At 37.8% G+C, this 25487-nt stretch overlaps 1 protein-coding gene and 1 pseudogene across 1 annotated transcript in view; both read left to right on the top strand.

The window, feature by feature from the left end:
* HS6ST3 (heparan sulfate 6-O-sulfotransferase 3) overlaps window positions 1–25487 on the top strand; it is a 643187-nt gene that overhangs the window by 455424 nt on the left and 162276 nt on the right. The gene's annotated exons all lie outside the window — the stretch shown is intronic.
* LOC131814087 (ubiquitin-conjugating enzyme E2 variant 3-like) lies at window positions 3425–24340 on the top strand (annotated as a pseudogene).

The raw sequence follows: 25487 nt of genomic DNA, 5'->3' as shown, positions 1-25487 counted from the left end.
CTCATCCCATATGATAGAATAGCCTTATAATGTTTTAGCTTTATCACTATTCTTCCAACTTATATGTTATTATTGTTCATTCTTTATGTTCTGTAGTTTTTTAGCCTTTACAAATTAAATTGTTTTATCCATCAGTATTTGTATTTACCATATATTTACTGATAACATTGCTCAGAATCCCATCTTGCATTTTAGGTCTGACTAGATTTCTTTCTTTCTGAGGCATATCCTTTAGAGTGTTGGTTAAGGATAGTCTGTGTATGATGAAACCTTGCAAGTTTTACTTCTCTGAAAATGCCCTTATTTTGCCCTTGTTTTAGCAAAATTAGTTATATTGGGTATGCAATGCTAGGGTGATGATTGCTTTGTCCCAGTGTATTGTACTCTGTTTTCTGATACCCATTGCTGTGCCAAGAAGTCAGTCATCGGTATAAATGTTCCTTTATAAATGATATCCCTTTTTTCTCTCTGATTCTTTCAAATATCTTTTCTTTATTGATATATATTTTTACTTTCAATATGTCTAGGTGTAGTTTTCTTTTTATTTAGTATGCTTGGAAATCATTAAGTTTTCTGGATATGAGTTTAGTATCTTTCAAAAATTGTTGAAAACATTACTTATCTTTTCCCAACATTTCCTTCTAATTTTATTCATTATGAATAAATGAAAATATGAAACTCCATGTAAATATACTTCAGAATTTCCCAGTGTATCCTATCTCTTTTCATCTTTTTTCTATTTTTAATATTTTTCTCTCTGGATTGATTACTTCAGATTTATCTCCAAGATCATTAATACTCTCTTCAGCTGTGTTGAATCTACTAATTTATCCTACTGCATTTTAAGTTTTATTTTAAAAATTAATAAATCCAATGTATATTTTTGGAAGTAAATTGGTTTTATAAGGATTTTATTTTTTCATGTTTTTGAATCTTTTATTTCTTGGAGCACGTTAAAATTTTGTATATCAAAAGTATTATGTATTCAGTATTTGAGACCTTTGTAGATTATTCTGTCATCTCTCATTCTTAGTGTGCTGTTTCATTTATGTGTTATGATCCTTTTTATTGTGATTCCCTTGTTTTTCTTAGAATTATCTGTGAGAACTAGTAGAGCTCCACATTGATTTTGAGTTCTCTAAAGGATGTCCCAGATTAATACCTCTCTGACTGTACATTTAAATATTTTCTATGCTTGTGGTTTTTCAATATATATAAAAAGCATAAATGTGGGCAAGAAATCCCAGATTGTCCATAAGGATTGATTTGTGATTATGAATTCTCAGGGAAATTTATTTTTCCTCATACTTAGTATCAAGTTTATGGTAGGCAAGTTCCCTTACTCTCCCTTTCTGATGGTTAGAATTATTTATTGTTTACTCTTCCACTTTGGAATTTTAGCTCTGTGTAGAGCTCTATTAAGTTCCTCACTCTAAGCAGACCCTGGCTCTTATCTCTTACTACCTCCTATGCCCTAACAATCCATCTAAATAGAGAGTCAAGGTCACACAATTTGGCCAATACCCTCAGGACAGTTGAGGCTTTGATGCTGGCTTACCTTTCTGGGGCTGGCTTTTATTTCATTTTGGGGATTCAGTTTATCTGGGATTCCTTTTTTTCTCATGAGTTCCAAGATGGCTTTAAAAATCTATGCATTAGAAAAGATTTTATTTAGTCATTTTGGGAGCTTTCAAAGGGAAACAAAAACTTTAGCCTTCCACACTTCCAGAAATGAGAAGTGCTCCCCAAATGGGCTTTTTCTGAAAAAAGTGCCTGATGAAATCAGGCCTGATGGAATAGGGATATGAATGAAAATTACTTTATTGAGTTTTACATTTTTTTTGGAAATGCAACTCACCATAATTAGAAATCAATAGTTTTCAGTACTCTTAAATGTAAAATCAAGGCAGAAACATTCTAAATTGTAGAGTACAAATGCATACGGGATAGAGATTGTTGCTAATTTCCTACCAGGAAATAAAGGTCTATAAAACTGGGTTGTAATCAAATGAGCTGGGAGGTGGAGGTGATATTTCAGGTAGGCCCCTCTGGTTTTCAAGGGCAAGGTAAAACACATACAAAACAGCACATCTTTTCCCAAACTTCTCTTCAGAGTATTTTTATTCTGATGTAGATTATGGGCCTTTTCTCTACTTTGTGACTGGGCATATCTATCCATTCTTCTCTGTTTCTAAAAATAAAAGTTTAGCAGCCCTTGGCCCTGTTTAGATCAAAGGGCACAGCAATAATAAATGTTTTTGTCATGCAATAATGGCAAGGAATACTGTAAATTTCATTCTCAAAAGGCTGGTAACATAAGACACTGACATTGTCCAAGAGCTGTAAATTTAATGAGGTAAACAAGAATGTTCTAAGAGTAAACAATATTGTTTGTGTGGAAAAGAAATAGCCATTTGTTCTATTTTTCTTCTCTGCACCAACCCATACTGCCAAGTCATTCTGTTGGAAGATTCTGTTACCATTAGGGACTGGTTTTCAGCCCCAGTCCATAGTAGCATCTTATCTACTGATATCCCAGACATGTTACAAAATTTTTAAAATACAATTAACTGCAGTATACTTTGGTTATGTATCATATTTTTAAAATATTCACTAAAGGTTTTCTCCAGACATCTCCAGATAATATTGCAAATCCCTCAAAAAGCCAATTAATTTAAATTCACTTAGTAAAGATGTCATATATTTCTTAAACATTTCTTGCATGATGCGAAGTCAGAATCAGTGCTCTAGGGCTCATGAACGTCTCCTTGAAAGAAAACCAAAGAAGTCTGATTGCCAAAGAGTGTGGGAAGGATTGCCATTTGACCAGACCAGTGGAGACCGATCTGGAAATAACACACAAGTTAGAACTCTGACTAGGTGATAGGAGTGAATTGGCTGTTCTCTCATTTGAACATAATGGAGAGCTTTTCTAATTCAAGAATACCGAACAGTAGACTGGTACTTGGGGGGAGCCCCAGAATACCAGCTAATATAACTCGCTATCTGAACATCAAAATGTTTCTTGCTTTCTGCAATTCAGTCTTTTTAAAGATCTTCGCAAAGCAGTTGCAAAGCCCCAACCCTTGAAAACAGAGAATTTAGGCGACCATTAAGGACTTAGATGTATGTAAGTGGAAGAAGATGGGCTTCCTGGTTTTGTTATCTAGTCACTGCCTGGTGAGCTTGGAGAACCATATATAACAGAAACAGGATCCCTGCCCTTAGCAGCTTCCATACCAAAAGCAAATCACTGTGATTTTCAGCAGCAGTACCATTTCTTTTTATTGTTAGTGTTGGCGATGGAACTTTGATAGTTCAGCCTGTACATTGCACTAAGGATTAAGGAAAACATTGCCTCCGTCCATATGGTGTGTCATCTGAATACATCAGGCAAGACGTTAGTAGATATAAAAATCTGGGAATGTGCGATCATGAGATGGGCATATTTACAGTGAAATCAGCCAGGTCATTTGTTTGTGTTTCTACGCTCACTGTGCTGCAAGCCACACTTGTAATCAGAACCTCTTCTAATTCTTTTCTTCTTTCATTTCGCTTTCCTGACACTCTTCTAACAGTGGAAGCTGCAGGCTTGGCAGTGTACTCCTTCCTCACAGTGAGTGAAACATGGAGGAGCGGATTTCGGTACCATTCCTCGGATCAGTCAGCATGCGTGTGTGCACGGGCAGCAACCCGTGTTTCCCAGACTTCTGAAGAGACAGGCAGGCATATAAAGTGAAGGCATATGTGCAGACACACCAGGGAAAGCAGAAACGCAGAGCAACCACAGCAAGCAAAATAAATCTCAGCTTGGTTCAGGAACAAACAGCACACAGTGCCGTTTGCTGAAATATAAAACTTTCCGTCTCAAGGGACTGAATTAGTGACTGAAATCTTTGCCGAGCACATAGGAGTGAATATAGTATGCTTCGAAGGCATTTGAGAGAGAGAGAGAGAGAGTATCTAAAAAATCTTTAAAATGGAAGAAAACGTAGAAGTCCATTAATCTGTCCCTTCAATTCAAGGAGGAGAACCTGGGAGCCCAGAGATGTCTTAGTGGGCTTAGTTCTAGACACTGAGCTGGGCGATGGACGAGCTAGTGTTGAAACTTGGACCTTGTGGGATCGCGTTCTCAACGTTCCCAAACACAGACCTGTGACCCTAAGTATACATGAGAATGTGGCAGTGGGTCCTGTTTGTACAAGTGATGAACGGAGCATGTCCCCAGATTCTGTATTTCCACCTTAGCGCTTGCCTCATCTGTCATCGCTAATGTGTGGGGTGGCAAGGCCTATGGAGAGCAAAAGTCAATAAGAAAAGGACAAAATGACTTGTTCTGTGTCACCAATACTAAGTAAGGGTTTATAAGGCTAGAGATTGGACTCCTCGAAAATGCAACCTTCACCTAATGAATTAAGCCTCATTCTTTATATCCTAGGGTAACAGAGTCTCTAAGAAATCTAGAGATTTGGTCTCATTCATTCATTCATTCATTCATGTATTAAGTAAGCAATATATAGGAGTGTCTTTACCACAGAAAAGGTCTTCAGAGACTATTTTGTTACCAAATTTATTCACCATTACTTTACGTTGACTTTACCACAATGTGGTATTGACAGTTTTCTGCATTTTCTTCGAGAATATTTACTGCTGAGCCTCTAGGACATCACCCTATCCTTCTCTCACATGTAGGTCTCTGAAAGGTCTCATCACCTTCAGAGGCACCTGCTCCCCTCAAGTGGTATTTTCCCCCAAAGATTCCCAGCTACTGTTTTTCCCTATTAACAAGTTCTTCATGGGGAATCTCATCCACTCTCAAGGATTATTTTGACTCCTATACATTTGGAGGCACATAATGTAATCTTTTTTTTAAGATTTTATTTATTTATTTGACAGAGAGAGAGAGAGAGATCGCAAGTAGACAGAGAGGCAGGCAGAGAGAGAGAGAGAGAGGGAAGCGGGATCCCCGCTAAGCAGAGAGCCAGATGCAGGGCTCGATCCTAGGACCTGGGATCATGACTTGAGCCAAAGGCAGAAGCTTAACCTACTGAGCCACTCAGGCACCCCACATAACGTAATCTTAATCTCTTACTCTTCTCTGAGCTTCAAGCTTACATTTCCCAAGGCCTAGTGAGTATCTCAGGCCACTCACAATATCCTTCTCATTCTTCCTTGTCAATGTTTCTTGAATAGCTTTACTCCCAGCCTAATAAAAATGCCCTAATACGGACTCCCCTGGCTTTTCACGAAGATGATTAAAATTGTTTCCCAGTTGGGCTCCTTGTTTTCTGTCTTGCACAAATAAAATCCATATTCTTTATTAAATTCCCAATTCAAACTGTTTAAAACACAGATATGAGCCTGTTTTCTCAGTGTTGAAATTATTCAGTATCTATCTTTCTGAAAATTTATAAGATTAAAAGAAAATCCTTAGTTAGTTGGACATTGCCCCTGTCTCCAGTTTTAATGGCCCACTCTTCCCAGCCAAGCCCTTGAGATTTGCAGGGCAGACCACATGCTGTTCCCTGCCCTCTTGCCTTTGATCATGCTATTGTGCATGCTTGGAACTCCCTGTCCTCTCTGCTCATTCTTGATGTAATTCCTACTTATTTCAGGATTCAGCTCTGGCACAGTCCTCTTCCGGCATTCTTGACTATACCACTAGGATTATACACACATATGTTGTATTCTCCTTGACACCCTGGTCATACTCTACATAACCTCGACTCACAGTGTGCATGAAATGTTATGCTTAAGCATCCATGTCCTGATTAGACCCTAAGTTCCTCAAGGGGTAGACGTATGCAACCCCCTCCTATCCTAACACAGGGAGAGAATACATTTTTCTTGACCTGACTGCCAGACCCCTTGCTACATGCCGACAATAGGGAGATACCCACTATGTTGGCCCTGTCTCAGGGAGCCCATGTTGGACAATGGGAGACCTAGGTACCTAGTAAGTTCCACCCCCACACAACAGGCTGTGAGATGCACACAGGAAGTGGAAACCCCCAACTGAGCCTGAGGAAGGTGAGCGGGGAGAAGAATCAGAAAACACTTCTCCATGAGATGAAGCTTCAGCTATTTTCTTCACTTACCCTCTTCTGCACTTTGACTTCTTCAATTAAGGACACACAATCCCTTCAAACCCTGACCAGGGAAGCATAGGACTACTTCAGCGACAAGCTGATGAGATCCTGAGCTTTCCCGGGGAGCTGTTTCTTTCATCTGGCTTCCGCAAGTGTTTAAGCCAAGGAGAAAGTACACTTGTGTTTGCCAGAGACTTGCAAAATGTGCTCCTGACTGGCAAAATACAAAAAGCTTTAAAAAGTGAGGAAATTGTACCTCAAGCACTGCCATCAGATAATAGCAAACAAGCTCACGTTTGTGCAGAAATTGGTGGAAAGGCACTTGCTGCATAGTAAGTATGTGGCCGATAAGAGAACTAAATGCCACTGTTGCCAAATGTCACTTTTAGAGACTCACTCCGCACCTACTGACTTTGGATGAAATTGCCTACATGGAGCTCAGGGAGGATTTGGCTCCAAGTGTGCAATTTGGCCAAGGCTGCAGCTCTGACTGTTGGGAAAATAGCAGCTTGCAATTGGAGGTAGGATCTGGGCACATCAACTGGATTTCTTGTCCTGTCTCTCATGCTCCCTCATGCCTGGAGCACAAAGTGAGCCATCTTATTTACTTTCAGTGCTGTGTGGTGCCAGACTTGTAGGAGCCCAGCCCCGAAGGGGAGCTCAGTATATTTTTCCAAGAGTCCCCATTGCTAGAAACTCAGAATGGAGCTGACACAAATCTAATGAAATGAAAGGGCTCTCTTATCCTCCCGTGAATCCCAGAAAGCAGTGGCATTTGGAAAATTGTGTTCTAAACGAGTTGACAAGGGCAGGAATTTAGTAGAAGCTAGCTATAAATCTATATATATTTGAAGATTTCAACTCACCTCCCTCCTTACTTTTGTTTGAAGATAAATCATGTTCAGTTTTAGGGAGTTTAGTTTAAATATCATGCATGTACACCTGAGGATTCTTTTCAAAAAAAGAAAAGAGGAAGAAGAAAAGAGGAGGAGAAGGAGAAGAAGAGGAAGAAAGGAGACCTTTAAGAACCATGTTGGTAATAGGCAATACAATAAGATAAGTTAGAAATTAAAAAATGAATGAAAGTGGTTTCCTTTGTCAAGGCAATGTCTATCCTTAGAAATCTCAAGAGGAAGAAATTAGAAGAGGAAACAACTTTGGCGAATTATACGACTATGGCCTCAAAATTTGCTGGTGCCTATGGAATTCAGAGGTTTTTATTACCACTACTATAGCCTTATATAACTCTTTGTTAACCTGAGCTTTATTAATGAGAGGGGGCCCCACTGAGGTTGCCTTTATGCCAGATGTAAAAAACAAAAAGGTACAGTTTACCAGATTGGTATGATAAACAATGTTAGAAGCATGGAGAAGTGTTCTATATAAGGAATTTGTGAAGCACCTGATATTTTGTTCTTTACACTGTGTGGATAAAGAAATATTTCTTGCCACAAGCATGATGGAGTTGGAAAATTATAATACACATTTGTGGAACAAATATGAATTAACTTTGAGGTCTTGGACAGATTATTTATAATCTCTCTTTTCTTCAGTTTCCATCTCTGAAAATGGGAATAGTTGCCCCAAAATCTTGTTCTGCTAATTGATTATGATAACATCATGCCTGAACTCCTTGTGAGTAGTTCACACTATTAGCTTGTGTTACTGTTAAGGCAGGAGAATTAAAGTATTACATCAAAGCAGGTAATAAATGGTGATTAAGAGCAAGGCTTTAGAAGTTACCTGGTCCCTATTTCAAATATGTGTAGACTACTCACCAGGTGCCAGTCATTAGCTACATGGTGGTTATTCAATGGTGAACAAAAATGTGAGCCCTGTGCTCTTATGGAGTAAATAGTTTCCAAGAAGGAGAATAAACAAGTAAACAAATAATAATTGTACCCAGAATGGTAGTTCCTTCTTGCAGAATTTCTTGGTTTTGTCCAAAGCCTGGATTGAAATCCCATCTCTATTTAGTCTCTGTGTGTCCATGGTGACTGAGAAGGGTGCCTTGTAGTGGGTAGAGACACAGAGATGCTTCTGTGGTTTACTAGTCACTTAAGATTGTCAGGGGAAAGAGGGTTGTCTCTGGCACTCATGTCTTGGTGATAGCTCTGATCACTTATGGAAGGAATGCCTTCTTGTGTGACATCAACAAGAAAACACTTATAGCTTCTTTATTCCTTAGTGTGACCAATCACCCTGGCTTCCCCAGGGCTGAGAGGATTCCCAGTACTTGGGACTATCAGTGTTAACCCTGGGAAAGTCTCAGGCAAACAAACAGGTTGTTTACGCTAGTTATGTTATCCACGTGTCCATCATCAGACCCAGAAATATATAATTTCACATTGTGAAAATTTCTACAAAGAAAGAGAATAGGATGCTATGAGAGTCAATTACAGGAGGGACCTTGTATAGATTGGGTGGGAGCAATCAAGTGAGGCAGCAATTAGGCTGGGACCTCAGACATGAGTAGGACATCAAGTTTAGCTGCCACCTTTATTTCTTGATTTATTCCATCTTACAGAAGTCATATAATCCTCGCTACTATAGTAGTGGAACAAAGGCTTTTCACACTAGCTGAGCTGTAAGTCATGTCATATAAAGATAGCCATGCAAAGAGGGTCTTCTGAGGAACCACTAGACAGGTCAAAAATGATCAGTTTCTAGGAATGGGGCTTTGAAGAAGCTCCAACTCCATTCTGCCCCTTGGGAGGGCTGTGGACTACTGGTTTTAGCAGTGATAGTGGCTTTCAGTTTTCAAGAGTGCTACAAATTTAGGGGTAGGGGGTGGAAGTTAAAACACCATGAAGCTTGCTCTTCTTAACAAGATGTATCCTTTAACAACAACAAAAAGTTTTATGAATTTATGTGAGCCTTCAGCTAATATTTGGTTATAAAGAAGTAAATTCTGATAATATTTGCCAGTGTTCTCATTGCTTTTATGGAAGTGGGATTTTTTGGAGCTCAACAGCATTTTCATGGATGTGACCTCTCACTACTAAGTGACTCAGTAAATGGCGTTTGTTTATTGTTATCAATTAGCAGAAGAATCTCATGAGGTGAACATTATTCTCATATTAGAAATCATACTGAAGCAAAAAGGAAGCAAAATATTTGGTGTCTTCCACCTCCTTTTGCTTTACTTTTCCCATTTCATCAGCCAGTGTGGCTCCCCCATTACAGTGGCATCCTTGGGAAGGGGGTTGATATTAATCAATTTTGTTAGAATAATCAATCATCTAGATTTCAGATCATATGGTTCCTCTCCCAGGAAACTGTGTACTGAGTCAAAGCATGTCTATATTCTCTTAAAGAAATTTGAAGCATCAGGTAGAAAAGTGGAATTTTGTTTTTAAGGCAGGGAAGCCCTTGAGATGCCTGAAATAGCATCTTATGGGCAGGAGACCTTAGTCTTGTTAATGGGTCTAGTTTGGAGTCTGACTCTACCCGTGGGCATGGAGATCAGCCAGGGCTCCTGTGAGATGATTAGGGCACTGCTTCAGGGGTGTGGAGCACAGGGAGTAGAAACAGCCTGGAAAAGCGATTGACATTCTTGGGGTGTGGGGGATGTAGTAAGGACTGGCTTCATAACATGCAGCCGGCAAACTCAAAATTGGATGTGAAAATCAATAGCAGAAACCCATGGCTGTACCTTAGGATCAGAATGTATCTTACTCAGAAAACCAAAGTTGTCAAACCCCCTTGTCCTCTTGTTGGTATAGCAAATAGACAATGTTTCAGAAAAACAAATCTCCGGAAATGATTTTCCTCAATGGATCTAGCTGCAGAAATGATGTTCTTCCATAAATAGTAATTATTTGAAGGAGGATCTCAAAGAAGACTCTATTTGAGGTGGAGGAAATATTCTACCTCATAACTTGAACCTGAACCAGTCCTGTACCAGAAATACTAACTATTCAAATTCCAGTATGTGTGCTGTGTAAAGATCCAGATATCTAAGACTTGAGATACATTTTTTTTAAGATATGTATTGTTTATTAGGGTCCAGGGCATTATCTGAGCATCTGAGTGAGGGTTACCCCAGTGGTTCTTCTCACTGCTAGCAAATATTCTCACAGTGCTTGGGAAGCAGGTCTGCAAAACTGGGAAATTCAGCACTATCTCAGACACAAACTAGAGCCAGCTGTATCTTTGCCACTTTTTCTGTCTGATTTATTTATTTATTTATTTATTTAGCTTTGCTTTGTTTTGGTTTGGGAGAAGAGGGAGCAAAACCCAGCTGTGAATCTGGTGTTTACTTGTAGCAAGAGAGACCTGTGGGATCATATGATTAAAGAAATAGTTTTATGAATGAGGAAGGTGAGGCCCAGGAGGTTTGAGGGACTAATAGAATTCAGAAGAGTCAGAGAGTTGGACTTAACCTCATACCTGTGATCCCTTCTAGCCAGTGCTTGTTCCATGTTCCTATTCTACTTTACATAATCCAATTTGAGTGAAATATCACATAGAGGTGAGAGAGCTTGAACGTGCATAGGAATCTCCAAAAGTGTGCTTGACCTTATTACTTGTACTGTGGTTATAGGATTCATACTACCTGAAAAAAAAAAAAAAAAAATTAAGTGCATATAATAGAGAACATCACTTAGCGTGGACCCTTTGTCAACACCAATGCAATCTACATTGAACAAATACTCTTTTAGTTTTGATTGTTGATTTGTTGGAATTAACTCCAATTCAGGCAAAAGAATTTGAGTCCCGTTTACCAGATTAAAGGAAACCAAATGCCATGCAAATTGCTAAGAGAAGTTCTGGGTCTGCTGAACATGCAAATAGTTTATTAACAATTTGGTGGGTTTTTTTCCCCCCTCTAGCTCAGTTTGCTCACAGTCTGCTTGAAACTAAGTGACCTTTCAGATTTCTTCAAAATCTATGGTGCTTGATTGGATGCCATCACAAAAAAGAGATCTGTTTCTACTAGTCAAAATGAAATTCAACAGACTCAGAAAAATGACCTCATAGTTGATAGTACTTGGGATTTTCAATGATAAAGAGGAAGACACAGAAGGACCAGTATTAAAAGCTGCTGTTTAGAGGGTTAAAAAATAAGTAATATAGCCATATTATGCATTGTGATTATAAACTGCTGAGTTGGCGTTTGCTGTGACAAGAGTCTCCAATTTATTGGATGCATGTCATTGGAATTTGCCCTTTCTTTTATGTATCTTTCCATGATGAATGCCAGTGCTGGGAAATGAAGAGCTCTTACCCTTTTCATACTTTGCTGAATGCTGGCGAACTCGCCAATTGATGCTTCTATAATTTTTGCTTCAAGGTCACCTGAGGGGACAGAGTCATCCAAACAAGGTCACTGACTGTGTTGAAAGTTAATAGTTGTTTCTTGAAAGAAAAGTCATGGAAAAATTAGGACACCAGGGAAATAATTACTATAAGATAGGAAATGGATCAAGAGAATATTTTCTTTCAATAATGTAATTCATTTACAATACAATGTGATAAATAGTGCTTGGACAACTAAGGTCATTTGGTCTGCTCCGAGTAATTCAATTAGGAGAAATCCGAAAGCGGTAAGTGCATGGTAGGTGGGAGCTGTAAAAGCACTGGACTGTTAATAATTTGAGACTTTCTCATCCCTTTATGCGGATGAAAGTGGATCAATTATGTGAACAGGCAGGTCTCCGTATTGTCCTCATTTTGTGTATGGGTCCTGAGGGAGATTGCACAAGGACCCCAAACGGTGAGGCAGAACTTTGCCTTTTGGAAGAGGTTCACTGTCTTCAGTGTGATTTTCAATCCAGGAAAAATGCAATACTTGGCTTTTTTTTTTTCTTTTCTTTTCAAGTCATAATTTCAATGTCCTCAGAACATAGAGCTCTTTTGATTCAGAGTAGCTCCTAAGAACTAGGACGAACATTCACCTGCAATTTGGGAAAACTTGTAATATGATAGCAAGCCCGGGCTGGCTAAGCTTTCCTGAGAGTGCAGACCCAATGAGCATGTGGGTTAGGCTTTTAGTGCATTTCCCACAAGGAATCTTTAGATTTAGTAGGCTTCTCTCTACCATCCAGCAGATACTGGGGGTGGCATCTAAATTTAATTTAGCCCAAAGCAAATCTGCTAACAGTGTTCATGTTTTTCAAATGAAAAAATTAGAATACATGATTTGACAATTATAAATATATTTCTGAGAACAATGAGATTGTCTCCAAAAATTCTTGAAATGTTATCAGCACACATATGAACTTTACTTCAAAGGTACATAGAGCTTTTAAAAAGTTGTATCGTGTATCTGATTGTCATAACATGTCTAGTCATTTAGATACAAGTCATGCTATGGATACATAGCATGACTTGTATCTAAATGACTATGAATTAACTATACTCTTTTTTTTTTTTTAATTGTGCTTCCCTTTATTAAACTTTGCATATATCACATTCTTACAAGTTGAAAGTTTATAGCAATCTTGTATAAAAGAGGTCTGCTGCCACCATTTTTCTAACTATACTCTTTTTATTCTCTTCTCCATCAGTGAAGCTAGGTTGCACACAAAAAAAGCAAACTGTCTAGACACCTCTGTTTCCTAATGGCTTTTCTTAGTATTAATCAGTGTAGCCAGGCTCTTGGCTGTTAAGTGCAATACCTTGTACCAAATGTCAGTTGGCTTAAAAAAATTTTTTCTTGACCGTGTCTGAAAAACCACATCAACTATTTAGAAATTCTAAATGGTGTATGTGTTGGAGTATGCAGGTCTCCTGATGACATTACATTTTAAGGGGAGCTGAAAGTGGTTAAAAATTATTTGTAAACAAGTTTATACTAAAATTCTTATATAGATTTGGAAAATAATTTGTTTTGCCCATTCTCTCAGGAGCTAAAAGAAAAAAATTCTTACTGAGTCTGATATACTTTCAGCTACTAAGGGAAAAAAAGGAAAGAAAAAATAAAACAGTAGCAAAATGATCCCAGTTTATAAAACCATTCTGGAATTTAGCTTTTTGTTCTTTCTTCACTTGGAAATCTCTCATGTCCTTTTAATATGGATATTTACCCACATTTTGCCTTTAGTTTTCTCCTGTTTATCACAATTTGTCCTCTGAAGAGTTCATCCTTTCCTGTGACTTTAATTGTTCCCTCCTTCGAGATGATTTCTCAAATCAAAAACTTGCCAAACTTTTGTTTTGGGTCTTAGTCATATATTTCCACCAGCACTAAAATGCAGTGGCTTCAAGTTGGTAGTCCGAACTTGGCAGTGATGGGAGCTTATAAACCAGGGAAACTGGCAAAGTCTACAAATTCCATTCCCTTCCCCTGAAGTCCATTTTTTAAATATTTACTAGAGTACCATTAGCTGTCACCTGACTTTCATAATTTCACTTCAAACACAACATGTAGAAAGTAGAATTCATTTATCAAGCTAGCTGTCTTGCCATACTCAGATTATCTCTTGTTGCCTTGGGGACAGCACCGTTATTCCGCCTCATTTCTTAATGTTGATTGCCTCTGGACCCAGTCCTTGGTCCTCTTCTTTTCTCTGTCTTGTCTGTACTTGATCCTTTGCTAATTTCATCCTGTCTCATGGCTTTATGCAGATTATATGTTGAGAACATCCCCAGTTATGTCTCCATCGCACACCTCTCTGCAGACCCCTACATACCATTGCCCATTGAACATGGCCGCTTGGATAGCTGATAGACATTTTGAGCTTCATATGCACTGAACTGCACGTACACATCTCTTCAACCTCAGTCCTCTCTATATTGGTTTATGGCAACTCTATCCTTCTAGTTGTCAAGGCCAAAAAAAAACAAAACAAAGCAAAAAACCCCAAAACGAACAACAACAACAAAAACCCTGACTCTTCTCTTTCTTTCACACTCCCTATTTAATTTGTCAGGAGGAAATCCCATTGGTTCCACCATGAAAATCTATCCTGCTCACTTCTGACCACCTCCTTTTCGGTATCCAGGTGTGAACATTGTTGTGTCTCATTTGGATTCCTGTCGTGCCCTCCTCAAGGATCTCCCTAGTCTATCCTTGCACCTTTATAATTTTCCCCGGGGCACACCAAGGGCTTAAAAATGTAAGCCAGATCTTGTTATTCTTTGACTCTAATGCTCCAGTGGCTCCGATTTTATTCAGAGGGAAAGCCAAAGTTCTTATGATGGCCTGTAAAAGCCATTTAAGATTTACCCCAGATTTACTGTGATTTCATTTCCTACTCTACCCCCTCCTGCTTACTCTGAAGTTAGGTACACCGACATTCTTATTGTCATTGAGCTTGCTACATATGTTTCCGTTATTCTTCCTGCCTGGAATGTTTTTCCCCCAGGTAAAAGCGAGGCTAAATTCTAACGTCTCTAAATTCTTCCGTCTCTTTCGTGGCTTTGTTCATCTCACCCCTCTTCAATGAGGTCAACCTTGACAACCTTATTCAATATAGTGTCCTGTCCCACCTCTTCCCTCAGTGCTGGTCTCCCCATCTCGTGCTCTACTTTAACATCTTCAAACATGGTACATCATTTCTATTTTTATGATACTGATTGTTCATTGTTTATCTCCCCCACCTAGAGGTCAAGCTACATGAGAGTAGGAGTTTGTCCATTTGCTTCCCTGATTTGCGTGAAGCATGAAGAGCTATGGTTGGCATGCCATGGGAACTGTATTAATATCTATGAATGAATGATCTGCTTTGAAAGACAGTTCATCTTTGACCTTTATTTCCTTCCCACTTCAATATATACTGAAATCCATCCTTTTAGAAGTCCTTCCTTGGTGAGGACTCAAAGGTGAGGGCTCAAAGAATAGGATGGGTTTTAAAGGAGTGGGCCACCTGTAGGGTTTTGGTCCAGAAACTTGAGGCTGGCCTGAGGGCTATGTTTATCTGAAATAATTAGGTACAGAAAGAGTACAAGAATGAGTGCTGAATATCAAATCGGAAATTAGAACTTACTTTAAGTCCAAGAGGCATATGGAACTTCCCTGGAAACAGGTAACAGATCTAAAGGATCAGAAGGTGGAATTCGATGATGATGCAGTAGGGGAAGCAAGGTGTGAAGACCACAACAGTTACAAGTAGGCCTCTGGGCGTATTTCTACGGGCCTGCAAACCCTGCTATGGGTGGGTGGGTCGTCTGATCGAGCTACGGAATAGAGGTAGATGGTTCTGTCTTTCTGATGTTTCTTCCATTCATTCTGACTTTACTTTCCTACTGCTACCTAAATCCCTGCAAATGTGATTTGGTGATACAGGAATAGCCTGTTCTTCATGAGCACTGCTCTCCAACCCAACCTCTACCTCAATACCAGATGGATCTTCCAGATCAGGGTGTCAATTCTGTCCCTCTTTCCTTTTAAAATTCTTTAGTGTCTCCTCAATTGCTACTGGATAAGGGCCTGACTTGTTAGTTTAGAATTCAAGGTTTGGCTCCAACCTAGATTTTGAAATTTCTTTTTGCCTTACTTTCCTATAATCAATCATTTATTCACTCATTTAACAAATTTTTATTGACCTGAAGTATGTGCCAGGAATGAGCAAAGGTTTATCATACATGTACCATTCCTTAAGTCTACATTTTATGTTCTTATCTCTGCCCCCTTCCTAAAGCAATCCTCTCTTTCTGGGGTGTTCTTTTTCATCACACCTCTGACTATAGAAATCATATTTATCTTTTAATACATAGTTGAAATGCCTCACCTTCCACATTATCAGTCCTAACCATATCCATGACGACCCCATCTTCTGCTATAGACTTACCATGGCATCCACACCAGTGTATAATTTTGTCCCTCCTGTTACCATTGCTTTTGCTCCCTTGTTGCACTCTCCTCTCTGGAAAGTGAATCTACTTGTTATCCCTGAGCATGCCATACCCTCCTTACCTCGGGCTCACATTCCTCTATGGGCTTGTAGAACTCTTATTCCTTCTTTGGCCACTCAAATGAGTTCAAAAGTGTCTACTTCAAGAAACATTTCCCTGTCTCTTTCCCACTCTCTGACCAAATTCTAACAACCTCTTCTCCCTTTGGACATTCTCAGCATCTGGCTTTGTGTGCATTGAGGTACCTGTTTCATACTGTTCTGTATTCAATGAGTTACTGACATGCCTTTTCCCTCATGTGGCTTGAAGCTCATTTGGACCACAGGAACCACATTCTCTTTGGTGCTCTACCCCCACAGTATTTGGCCCAGTTCTCTGCTCATAGGAAAGCCTTCAGTAAGTGTGGAATGAATGAATGCAGAATGTGGAACAGGTAATTTGAACTTGTATGTTAATTGTCATGACAAATATCAGATCTGTGAAAGTTTAATACGTGGTATATAGTCTCAGGTATATTGTCTCAGACATATAAACTACATTAAATTCTATCATATATAATGCAGTCACAAAATAATTCTATAAATAAACATATATATATATGCATACATCTGTATATGTATAAAAATACCATATTAAGTTTCTACTATATATCTGGTGTATGTGTGCTGTATAGTAAATATATATGTGTGTGTGTGTGTGTATACATGTGTATGTGTATATATTAAACTGTATTAAATCTCTACTATTTTATGTAATACAAATAGTACAGTCTTTCTGCATAGATACATATAGAAACCCATCTCTATGTATATGCACACATAAGCATGTATGTATATATATAAAATTCGGTATGCAGTGCCTAGTACATAACGGAAATTCAAGGCCATTGCCTTCCCTTGGGCTAAATGTATCAAGAAACTCAAAAGTTATCTAACAGGAAGTACAGGTCAGAATATCATGGTCTCACGGCTGTCTAGTGCAGAACATGGGTCACATGAGTGAAAGTGGTGACACCTGGGTGGTGTTGGCACAAGCCACCTGGATACCTCTTGACACAGGAACATGCTATGAGCTGTGAGAGTATCTCATAAGTTTCCCGATGGGAGCCAGAAATAATGGTGCTTTTCCAGTTCCTGACCTTGTCCCTTTGTCCCTCATGTTCTGACACTGTGTCTGTCGGGCCAACCCTCTTATTAATTCCTGACTCTCTGTTCATCTCAGGGAGCCATCATCCCTCCAAGAAGAGTTTACGCCTTTTGGAACACTGGCAAATGTAGTAACAGGGCATGCTAGATGACTCTTCTGTATGAAAAATGGATTTCCCGGAGTGTAAATCCATCCCTCCACCTGACCCCCCCCCCCATTCAAATATAGATAATTCACTCCCTGCCAGTCACATCAGTGAATCCCCATCTGTAGTCTGAGGTCCAGGAAGAGATGCACAAACACATATTGTCTTTGCTTTTCAGCATCCCTTTCTCTTCCTTCCCTCCTGTCCTCCTCTCCTTTCCTTCCCTTTCTGTCTGCCCACCTACCTCTTGCCTTCTGGTTCCTTAAGATGTGGCTCTGCTTTGATGTACTTGGTACACACAAGAAAACATTCTGATGGTTAAAGTAACCGTTGTCACCTTCTATGGAATTGTTGATATATAGGCTTATGGATTGAAAGCATCTCACCATTTGTTCTTATTGTACACTGCGTTAGAAATATTTTTTTGTTTGCTTCTTTGGAAGGAAGATGGAATTCAAACACATAATTAGCAACCTGTGAATTATGCCTCTAGTCTTTGAAGACCTTTGTGGGCTATGGGTTCTGAAAATACTGCTGCAGTCAGCAAGCAATAGGACTCTTGATTACTCTAAAACTGAATTTCAGGAGGCCTTGCTGGCCATGTTTGATCTCATATTTGGTAGCTCTTTAGAAATGCCATAAAACAAGCAGCACTGCTAGAGGAAGTAAGGAGGATTTTCTTATGGTATCACAAAGTTCAAATCACATTATAATAATCACCAATGGTTTGACAATCAGATTCCCATGGTTGACTGCTGTGCAAGAAAATAGAAATGCTTTTTAAAAAACATATTTTTTTAAAATGTCAATACTATTTGGGGTCTAGTGTTTCTTAAAATCTTTTCTGAGGTAAATGTTAAGGCAGGAGATCTTCACTTCATTACTCATCCTGGTCTTGAACCAAGAAGGTTGGAAGAACCCAATTGTCTATGCGTGGCATGTGTCCACTTGTTACCTTCAACCTTTCCCAAAGAAACTGAGGCTGAATTTAGGCAATGCATAAAATCCTTTGAAATTTTTGCATTTAAAATCACCACTTGCAAAAAATAAATATTCTGATTGAAACAAAGGAAATCTATAATCAATGATACTCTCTATGGTTCATTTTTTAATTATGAGTGTAAGAACACATTCCCGCTTTATCTCTTTTACACATACTAGATGTGCCTGTTCCTCAACCCATCGTTATTAGAAAACAGCCTGGAGTTAACGTGTCTGAAGCGATTATTTAATTTGACAAGGGCAGTGCCAATTTTTCCCTTAGAGAATTTACATTACAAAATGTCGAAGAAGGAACTTCTTGGCCGAGTTGTCTGGCTTACCAGTAATTTTTGTTATTTTTAGGGTGTTTATAAGTGAGGTAAAAGCTCACCTGAGCCCTTAGGACACTGTTAAATTTATATTTTCTCTGTGCCAGTATCTGTAAGGGAAGAGTAAAATGAGCATCTTAGTTCCTTACTTTATGCTTTTCAATGCAACTAAATTCCTTAATCTAACACACTTACAATGACAGGGTCTGGAGAAACTGAAACCTTGAGAGTGGTTGGGTCATCCACCTTCCTTGAGGGGGCTAAATCAGGGGACATTGAGGATGTGTTAGAAAATGCACTTCAAAGTCTAGTTCAATAGGGAATACCAAAGTCTTTAGAACACACGAGATGACTGCTTATCTCCAGGGGGGTGAATGCATTAGAAAACATCATTATTGATGTTCAAAACATCATGGAGTTCTTACTTGAAACTTCTAAATGGGCTGCCAAAGAGAGGCTTGCTGATTTTTTGTTTAGGTTTTCGTCATTCACATCTATTGCAAAATTGTTAGTCTTCTTGGAAGTCTATTAAACAACAACAACAACAACAAAAACCAACCTAGTCCTTTCATTTACAAGATTGTTGGAAGACTGTCTGTTATGTCAGTAATGAGATGTCTCCAGGAAGAAAATACTGATTGTATGCACTGAAGAGTATCATTGCTGGTGCCGAGAAAAACCAGGCATTATGGATACAGAGTAAAATGAAACTCTACCAAGCACACACAGATCTTGTCCCTTCCATACGTGCCACATGCACATCTTGGTCCTGGGAATTGGGTGAGGATGGCTGGGAAAGGAGAGAGAAGCAATATGATGATAGAAAGTAAAGATGTGTCTTCTAACACTTGTTTACTTGTCAGCCTTCTATCATGCTGTTCAGGGCTTTCTACAGATTTCTGGAAGGAGATACCACATCTCAGGAACAAAGGAGTGGGCTGAGCATAGTTCATGCTAGTAAAAGATGTCATTCAGTTTCATTGTTATTATGATTACCACAATTACAATTCAGAATCTGTGGTTGCCAAGAGGAAATTAGATAATATATAAAACATAGCAATAGATAGAATCCTCTCCAGAACTTCCAATTTAGACTCCTATTTCTGTGCCTTTGTTCATAACCTGAGAGAATTATGAAGATCATCTTTGGTCTACCTTTGAAAAAGCATTATTAAAAATAATCCATGTGATTTTTTAAAAAGCAGGAAAAATAAATTAGAGATACCAGGTATAGTTAAAAGTTATACACTGAGCTGAGCAGAGCAGACCACTAATGCAATTAGTAATTTATTCTCCATTCATGTTTTCCATCCATGATTTCTCAGGATACTTTCCAATATCCCAATTATATCACATGCCCTTTCATTTATTAAGGGAAACCTCATTTTATTCCTATCACAGATCAAAAGTTCAGATCTGTAAGTTATTAGATAGTGAACTGATCTTCAAAAGATAGGCCAAAAATACATTGTTGGAACTCATCCTCAATCCTATTTCAAACTTCTACTCACTTTGGGACTAGAATAAGGGTCAGGAACCTAGATGAAACTGAAATATGATGGTATGAAAGAGGTGTGTTTGGGGCCAAGCCTCTGGGCTTAAAATAAGGGCTACCATAAATGTTTCTTCTTTTGATCAGTGCTCCACTCTGAGCCATTCCACAGAACAGGAGAAAGAGGGGCATAAGAGGGGTGCTGGTTGGGTCCTTCAACAAACAGGCTATACTGTTAAACTAGGGTTGATGTGCTTGAGTTCAAGATTTAGGTGGATTTTAAATCTTAAATCTCATAGTCAAATGACTGAATTTATATAGATTATATCTAAAACAGTGTCACTGTTGCTCTAAAGCCATTTTGGGATGCCTCTACACTGGATGCTAGTTGACAAAACCTAGATGTGTTAGAGTTAAGTGGATTACTCTGACTTTAATGGTGTGTGTGTATCTCTCTGTGTGTGTGTAAAAGAGAGAGAATGCCTGTGTCTCTATGGCCGTTTTTTTGGTTTTGCTTTATTTTGTTTATTTGTTTTTCTGGAACATGCTTCACATAGCAAAGCAAGAAAAGAAGAAAGGTAAAATTCGGCCAGCTCTCATATTGATTCAGTATAAGCAAAAAGAGATATTCTTTTCTTATTTTTATCTATTGCAAAGCAAAACTATAAGTATAACAAGGATAATTTTAAAAAGAGAAAGACATCTAGAACTCATTCACTTTTAAGATGGAACAGAAGGGTACTAGGACAAGAATGCAAAAGTATATCTTGTCATCATTGTTCCAAAAGAAATTTTTGGGTGAGTCTGAAAAGTGCTCTGGTGTGAGTGCTGGTGGTTTAGAGATGCTATTGGCAACTTTTGCAGAAGGAACTTTTGAGAAGTAGCTGCCTGGCTGTGGTCATGCTGTCACCAGAAGTGTTCAGTAGAGTCTCTCAGAATCGTACATGGCAGTAGACGTGGAAGAAGTGGAGAGAGAAGGAAGGAGGTGTCTTTTCCAGAATTCTGTTTTAACAAGGGTGAATTCAGTATTCAAAGTTACCATCCAGACAATTGTGAAGAAGGAGGAACGCACCATGACCAGTATTTGAACTCAGGCTTTAATAAAACAATTAAGAGAGTGGCCATAAAGAAACCCATCCAAACTGAAGCAACGTCTGAATTTGCAGTTGCATGTAACTGTCACCCACAACAAGATTAAGAACATTCCTGGCATTCTAGAATGTTCAGTTTATACACTTCCCCCTAGAGGTAGCAATGATTTTTTACTTCTGTCACCATTGATGAATCATGCCTTATTACTGATGTTTATAAAAATGAAATAACACTGTGTGAACTTTTTGTGTGTCTCTGGCTCCTCAACATGATGTCTTATGAGATTTATTCACATTATTTTATGTATTGTTAACTTGTTTAATTTTTAATTCTGTCTACTGTTCTATTTTATGTCACAATTTCTTTATGTGTTCTTCTGCTGATAAACATTTGGGTTGTTTCCAGTTTCTGGCTATTATGAACAAGAATTTTCTGAATATTCCTGCACATGTCTTTTGATGGATGTATGCATTTGTTTCTCTTAGGACTATGCCTAGGAGTGTGACTGTTGGGTCATACAATAATAATAGCAAACAGTTTTTCAAATTTGTTTGCCACCAGTTTGGCTTCCTCAAGGAAGATATGAATGTTCCAGTTTCTCCACATTCTTCCCAACAAGTGATATTATCAGTCTTCTGGATTTAGCTATGCTAAAAGGAATGTTTAATTTTCATTTCACTAATGATTAATTATATTGGTTTTTGCTAATTTGTTATATGGATATTCTCTTTTGTATAGTGCCTGAATGTTGTATATTTGTCCAATTTAAAAAGTAAGTTTACAGGGCATCTGGGTGACTCAGTCGGTTGAGCATCCAACTCTTGATTTAGGATCAAGTCATAATCTCAGGGTCATGAGATCGAGCCCTCATTGGGCTCCATTCTGGGTGTGGAACCTCCTCAGAATTCTCTCTCTGGGGTGCCTGGGTGGCTCAGTGGGTTAAAGCCTCTGCCTTCGGCTCAGGTCACGATCCCAGGGTCCTGGGATCGAGTCCCACATCAGGGTCTCTACTCAGTAGGGAGCCTGCTTCCCTTCCTCTCTCTCTGCCTGCCTCTCTGCCTACTTGTGATCTTTGTCTGTCAAATAAATATATAAAGTATTTTTTTTAAAAAAAGAATTCTCTCTCTGTACCCCTCTCCCTTCTGAAAAAAATGTAGAATTATCTTTCTTTTACTAGTTTGTAGGAGTTTCTGAGATATACTAATCTAAGCTTTTTGTTGGATATTTGTATTAGAAATATCTTCTCTTCCTCTTGGATTTTTCATTCTCTTCCTGGTATATTTTGATAAATTAGCTCTTAAATTTGATGTATATTGCTTTTGTTTACTAATTAAGGAATTATTTTCTACCCTAAGGTGTGAAGACACTCTGTTTTCTTTAGGAAAAAAAATTTTTTTTTTCACATTTTGTTTCTTGGGCCATTTCATGTTAGTTTTTGAATATGGTGTGAAATAATGAGGCAAGGGTCATTTTTTTCCCTCATATAGATACCTAATTTCTCTAAAGCCACTTCATGAAAATAATTTTTTCCTACTGATTTTTAGTGGCATCTTTGTCATAAACCAATTGACTGTATGTGTGTGCATCTATTTCTGGACACATAGTCTTCTGCAAATTTCTTTTCTACTTAGTATATCATGGTTATATTTTTATGATAATAAATATTCAACATAATGTCCTTTCAATGAATAGACAGGATTTAATTTATAGATGCACTAAAATTTACTTAATCCCTATGGCTTATGAATTCACTTATTAAATTTATTTTCTCTCTTACATATACAAAATTATTATGAATCTTTATTCCATACAAAAGCTGTAAGAACATCAAGACAATTAAATTTTTAATGAAAACAAGCTCTATTGTATACTGTGAAGTGCGTTAACATCACATCAAAAGAACTGAATTCCAGTGAAAATTCTGCCATTTTATTAAGTCTCAGCTATAATTTTGGCACAATAATACCTACTTTTCAGAATTACAACAAGAATATAGCACATTAATGGACATGGGAATGCTTTGTAAATTATAAATTATTATAAAAACATCTTTTGTTATTGATAAATAATAAAAGCTTGACAAGCATTATATCATTTTATCTTATTTGACAAACATAAAGTCATTTGAGCTTGTTCATGAGAAAATGGACCTTACCTGGGACAAGATTCTAATTTAGAAGAGACCTCCAATCTTTAGTAACTTTATAGTAATCTTTTAAACATTAAGTACCTGTCTTATCTCCAAAATTGGCACCATCCTAAATCAGTAACTGTTGGGTTAATCAAATAAATGATTTCAAAATTTCAAGAAGTACTTCCTCTGTGTTCCTTGTCATCACCTGATGAGACATGGCAGGCAGACTTGCTCACCTAGATTGCAAAAATCAATGAAGGTGTCTCAGGCATAAATTCAAAGACCTGGGAAAATGATGAGAATAAAACAGCCCATAAATTTACTATGGTTGGAGTCAGATAATTATGCATTGCTTGGACACTAGCAATTTCAGCAATGACATTGCAGAAGGATGGTCCTCTTAGACATTTTAGAATGGCCTGCAGGAGACATGATGACCTTGACATCTTCAGCCTTCCCAAAGTAGACAACAACAAAGATGTGTCTGCCTTTGCTCAGTCCAAGGTGTTGGTGCTCACACTTAGCTCCTTGCATAGTTCCCAGACCTACATTCCTAAGCTCCAGGGAAATACGGATTTATTCAGAGCCACTAGTCCCAGTCCTGTGACATTTTAGTCAACATAGTGTCCTGTTTGTTGCATGTTAGCCAGTGGAAATAATAATCTAAATGACATGGAAACAGTGCATTTCCTGAAATCAAAAGACTGGAATTGGATGCAATTGTATTCATAGTGAATGCAATCTATCATTACAAATGTTTTGAAAACACAGACTTTGGAAAAAGAGTACATTTTATTGGTGAGCAAGGAGAAGATGAAATATCCACATGAAGTTGCTGAAAAGAAGCAATGAGTCATTACTCATAGGTGCAGTGTCCAACAGAGTCATGAAATTGTTGAGGGTAAAATGTCACATACCTGCTTTGTTGGTATATCAGTCACTGACCTGGTTCACAGTTTTGTGAACAGTAAGAAAAAAGTGCATTCTCCTTTAGTTTCAGTGAAGGACTATTATGATATGAATAGTGAAACTTTAAGTTTTCCTTGTATCCTTAGAACTAATAGGGTATCTGGAATCATTAAAACCACAGTGAAAGAAGATAAAGTGACTGAGAAACTAAAAATCATTTAACTGTGCTCTCCCAGAGAAGTTAAACATTTAATTCCAAATTGCAGAGATAAAACCTAAAAGAAAAGCTATCCAAAATTTCCAAAGAATAGGTTGTTAAAACTTCTTTATCTCATTACCTATTCTCACAACTGTTTGGTTAAGGTGGAGGATGTCTTCATTAGCTTTGTAATTTAAATCCTTAGAGTGTTAATTAAGGAGGGAAAAAGTCACAGCTTCTTTGGTGTTTTGTGGTTACTATGTACTGTCTAGAAAAAACAGAACTTAGATGCAGACACAAAGAGCTTGAAAGTAAAAAGGCTGGAAAAAGATATACCATGAGACAAGTAACCATAATGGATTTGGAGTAGTTATATTAATATCAAACAAAGTAAACCTCAATATAATAAGTATCATTAGAAACAAAGGAAGACATTTCATAATGTTAAAAGGGTCAGTGTATTAGAAATATACAATCATTATAAATGTGTATACACCTAATAACAGAGACCTCCAATACTTAAAGCAAAAAAAATAACAGATTTGAGAGGAGAAATACACAATTAAAAAATTGTTAGAGATTTCAGTACTCCACTCAATAATCAATATAACATAACAGAAAATCAACAAAGGTATAAAAGACTGAATGACATTATCAACCAATGTTACTTAACTGATACTGTAGCACATTTCACTCAAGAACTATAGAACACACATTTTTGGAATGGAATATTCTATAGCATAGACTATATGCTGGGCCGTGCAGTAATTCTCAGTATGATTTTTAAAAATTGAAATCATGCAAAGCGTATTTTCTGACCACAACAAAATTAAATTTGATATCCATGACAGAAGTGTGCCAAATATTTGGGTACTAATATACTTCTGAATAACCCACGGGTCAAAAAAGAAACCAAAAGGGGAATAAAAAATTATTTTGAGTTGAATGAAAACCAAAACAAAGTAGGTAGAAATTGTGGAATGCAACTAAGGCAATGCTTAGAAGGAAATTTATAATTCTAGATGCTTATACCACCAAAGAAGAAAGTTTTCAATCCCAACAATCTAAGCTTCCATCTTTAAAAAAATTAAAAAAAATAGAAAAAGAAAAGTAAACTAATGTAGAATAAGCAGAAGGAAGGAAATAATAAAGAGTAAATTAGAAAATTAT

This window comes from Mustela lutreola, chromosome 13 (assembly GCF_030435805.1).
Source record: "Mustela lutreola isolate mMusLut2 chromosome 13, mMusLut2.pri, whole genome shotgun sequence".
Classification (NCBI taxonomy): domain Eukaryota; kingdom Metazoa; phylum Chordata; class Mammalia; order Carnivora; family Mustelidae; genus Mustela; species Mustela lutreola.
This window is presented reverse-complemented; position numbering and strand designations above follow the sequence as displayed.